This window comes from Bos indicus x Bos taurus, chromosome X, assembly GCF_003369695.1.
Source record: "Bos indicus x Bos taurus breed Angus x Brahman F1 hybrid chromosome X, Bos_hybrid_MaternalHap_v2.0, whole genome shotgun sequence".
NCBI classification, from domain to species: domain Eukaryota; kingdom Metazoa; phylum Chordata; class Mammalia; order Artiodactyla; family Bovidae; genus Bos; species Bos indicus x Bos taurus.
In genome coordinates this window covers 2,568,606-2,573,085 of record NC_040105.1, presented here as the reverse complement: position 1 = coordinate 2,573,085, position 4,480 = coordinate 2,568,606, and the positions used below count along the sequence as shown (strand labels likewise).

General features: G+C 42.5%; 1 long non-coding RNA gene across 1 annotated transcript; it reads left to right on the top strand.

Moving 5' to 3' along the window:
- The first annotated feature begins 661 nt into the window (after window positions 1–661).
- Window positions 662–4,268, top strand: LOC113887433. The gene is made up of 4 exons (XR_003509738.1): window positions 662–860; window positions 1,779–1,880; window positions 2,316–2,359; window positions 4,073–4,268. It is a non-coding gene; the product is annotated as an uncharacterized LOC113887433 (long non-coding RNA).
- Window positions 4,269–4,480: the final 212 nt, after the last annotated feature.

Sequence of the window (4,480 nt, the reverse complement as noted above, 5' to 3'; positions counted from 1 at the left end):
TTCTGAAGGTTGCCTGGCACAGGCTAGGCACTCAGGAACACAAGCGTATGAATGGTAGGCTGATTTTGGTCCAGAGAAATCAACACCATGGCTGGGATAACAGGAATACAAAGGCTTTTAGAACTTCTGCTTGGGAAACACTGTTGGGGACTTCCCCAGTGGTCCTCTGGATAAGATTCTGCCAGCCAACGCAGGACTCATGGATTGGATCTCTGGCCCGGGACGATCCTGCACGCCATGGGGCCCAAAGCCCATGTGCCACAGCTACTGAGCAGGTGCTCTAGAGCCAGCCAGCAGCTACGACAGAGCCCACGCCTCCTAAAGTCTCGACTCGACAAAAGAGAAACCGCTGCAACGAGAGCCCGTGTTCCACAACTAGAGTGGCTCTCGGGTCAGCGCAAGTAGAGAAATCTGCGGACAGTGACGACGATTCAGAGTAGCAAACAATTAATTGAAATGAGATAAGTTTAAAAACTACATCTATTGGTTTCACTAGGACACAGGTTCTAGAAAGCATCTCAGTAGGACAGCAAGGAGTGGCTGGCTAAGTATAGGAAAAGGTGAGAATGGGGGAAAGTCTTGCCTGCTTTTCTTGCTGTCGTAACCACGGTAGCATTCAGTGCACCTACGGAGTGAGGCATCGTCAATGCCGCACGTGCTGTTCATGATGCCCTCAGCCTGTCACAGTACATCCCACTGCCAACAAATGAACGCAGGGTTGTACATATTATCTCTTCTCTCTCTCACAGATGCGGGTGAAAACGAAGTTACAATTCTTCATCTGTCACCTGACGCTATAATAGGATCTATTCACAATGTGGATGAAGAAGGAAAAGAGACAGACTTCGTTGCAATACTTAGTATGTATGGCATTCTAAAATTCCCATTGCTATTGTCATGCCACGTGTCCATGCCAGAACTTTCATTCAGAAAATCACGAGGTGTTGACAATATTCACTATTCAGTGTACAAGGTCTTCATATTCGTGTTCACTGACTTGAGTATCCTGGAAGGTAATCTACTAAGAAACGGGGGCCAAAAATAATTCTCAAACATTAGAACATAGTCTCTACCTGTTGATATTAAAAAAAAATTATTTTATAGAGTATTTTTAAAAAAATATGTCAACTAAGCTCAAGCCATGGCTATGATAAGGCTGGCCTGAATTATATCATTTTATATCAGTTTTCTCATGCATTATAACTCCTGGAACAGAAACTTGTAAAATAAATATTCGTCCTGTTAAATTATCACAATACACTCTTCTTATGAACAGTGACATGACCCCAAATGACCACACAGAAACGCTGAGGTGAGTATACCATCATGACAGTAGATGTCTATTTCAGAAACGGTACTGTGTAGAATGGTTGGCTAAAGAGTAAATTGTCTCCCAAGTGGTGTGTGATGGGGTTAATGTGTCTCCACAATGAGAAAACCCTGCTTCCTTACGGGTCCAGAACTCGACAGGAGTACAGGTACAGGTTCTGGGAAGCTTGTAAAAGAAGCAGGTCAGTTGCTACTGTGATGGGTTGAGTCTCAAATTCATGGAGCTCCTGCAAGTCTTTGGGGGTCCTGCTGCTGATGCTGGCAGGGTTCAGGTACAGAGTTAGAGGGAAATTAAATCTGAAGACAGCAGTCATGTGTAACATGGGACCTGCGAACTGTTTGAGGCTCTCTTAAATTATACAAGTGGAGATCAGACTGGCACATTCGATTCCTTGTTCTGTATATTCAGAAATTTCTGTGCGTTCTCCTTTTTGCATGGTGACTTTCAGGCAAACGTGACCGGATTTCATACCTAGTCCATCGGAGGTTCAAAAGGGAGACGCGTAAAAGAGGCATTCCAGAAGAAAATATCGTGAATTTCTCTGATAATGGTAATGAAATTATACTTTTTTCCTGACTATATCATTCACCTGGTATGTAAATATCAGGAAACAAATCAGCTTATTTAAAATTTATTTTTTCCATAAGTAATCTCATGTAGAATGGTGGTTGATGGTGGTTTAGTCTCTAAGTCATTACCAACTCTTGTAAGTCCATGGACTATAGCCGAACAGACTCCTGTGTCCATAGGATTTTCCAGGAAAGAATACTGCAGTGGGTTGCCATTTCCTTCTCCAGGCAAACTTTCAGACCCAGGGATGGAACCTGGGTCTCCTGTACTGCAGGCAGATTCTTTATTGACTGAGCTACCAGAGAAGCTCCTCTTAAAAAATACTTTACTTAAATAAAGAAAAGAAATTTTAAAAATACTGGGAACGGTAGTAATCAGAGGCTCTTTTATTTCTCCCATTTTTTTTTTCCCACAGATGACTGTCCAGAGGAGTGAATAAAATTTACTTCCACACTTTTTGTAAGTAAACATAATTCATTATTAATGCTACCCCACCAGATAAATCAATAAGGACACATGGACATTTTATGCCTAATGCCCAATAAGTGGCTTCAGTTGTGTCAGACTCTGTACGACCCCCATGGGCTGTAGCCCACCAGGCTCCTCTGTCCATGGGATTCTGCAGGTAAGAATACTAGAGTTGGTTGCCATTTCCTTCCCCAGGGGATCTTCTCAACCGGGGGATCGAACAAGCCTTTCTGCATTGCCTGTATCAGCCGGCGGGTTCTGTACCACCTGCGCCTAATTCATACACGCCAAACGTTGCACGTAACAATGATTTGTCCCAATAACGTATATTCTAGCACTGGAGAGCTTTGTCTGTTACCTTAGGTAATTTCTCTTGAGACAGTTGAAATTACAAACTGTTGGCTTGATTATTGCTGAGCAGCTTTGGTGAGAGAGCCTTATCCTGCAGGAATCTTGCAGGCCTGAGTCATCAGAGAGAAGCAGGAATCCCCACAAGTGGGTGCAAACTGCTCAGTGTTCCCGTCAGTGCTGACCTGATAGTTGTCCACACATGTCTGTCCTCCAGGAACACCAGGATTAAACAGTGGCCACCGTTTCTCAAGACCAGTGTTTAATCTCACGTGACTCTGACAGAACCTAAGTGCCTTCCAACCACACTGTCTGAAATATGCATTTGAATCATATTCCCCTTTAGAGGGTAATTTCTGTTACTGGGATCTTTAAGGTTTCAAAAGTAGGACAGCCTCAGAAAACGACACTGATCTCGGCTAAAGTGCGGCTTTAATTTCCTGTTGAGGAAAAAAAAAATGAAAGAAAAAAGGCAAAGACAAACACCAGCTTGCAAAGGAATATGACAAAAAAAAAGTTGTAAATATTCAATGGAATATTACTCAGCCCTAAAAAAGGAATGAAATCATGCCATTTGCAGCAACACGTATGTACCTACAGATTGTCGTACTGAGTGAAGTCAGAAAGAAATAGACAAATGCAATGTACATCATTTATATATGGAATCAAAAATAAGAGATGGAGGAGGTTGTTTACAGTACAGAAATAAACTCAGATGTAGAGAACAGACTTGTTGTTGCAAAGGGTAAGGGATTTGGGAAAGATATGGATTGGCAGTTTGGGTCAGCAGAGGCAAACTACTCTGTACGGGATGGATAGAGAACAATGTCCAAACGCATAGCACAGGGGACTAAATGGCATATTCTGTAAAAACCTAAATTGGAAAAGAATCTGAAAAACAATCAATATTAATATATGTATGTATACTTTAATCAGGCTCCAGTACCCCTGAAATTAACACAGAATGGATAATCACTTCTATTCCAAAATGAAATTAAAAATAAAACAAAAATTAGTTCTTCAAGACCCAAAGGATAAAACTTGTGGAATTAGGAGAGGAGTGTAACTCCACCACATTGACAGTAAAGCACCTATAGATGAAGCATCGCCATGAGCATGCATTCTGAAATCATTACTCCTGAAATCAATCCCAAATGGAAAATCTCCCACCTTATGCACATCTACGGGGAACCTGCCATCTCAGAGGTGTGGAGTTTTGACGTCCACCAGGATTCTGTCCACTGCATCCCCTACAGGCTCCTGTACCCTGGACAGCCTGCTGCCTGAGGCTCACCCCTGTCAGCCATCACACAGTCACCTCTACTAAACTTTTGATCCTTTTTTATTCACCTACAGAGTCACTGAGACCAGGCACATCCTCTTCTGCATGGAATCAAGATCAACAACACAAAGATGACTTTCCTGCTTCCTGATTAACAGGATCCTTCTCTCTTCACACACACTCTCTTTCCCGTCTCATTTCTCCTGGTCACTGGTCATGTGCTGTCTGGTCGTGTTTGATTTCTGAAGGCTTAAATAAATTGATTTAATATCTGCCCTGCAAATGTGTGTCTGTGCAAAAGTCACTTGATTTCAAACACACAATTTTCCACTTTAAATATCCAGGAAATGTGAAAGTCAATCGGTCGTGTCCAACTTTTTGCAACCCCATGGACTATACAGTCCATGGAAATCTCCAGGCCAGAATACTGGGATTGGTAGCCTTTCCCTTCTCCAGGGAATCTTCCCAACCTAGGGGCTAAC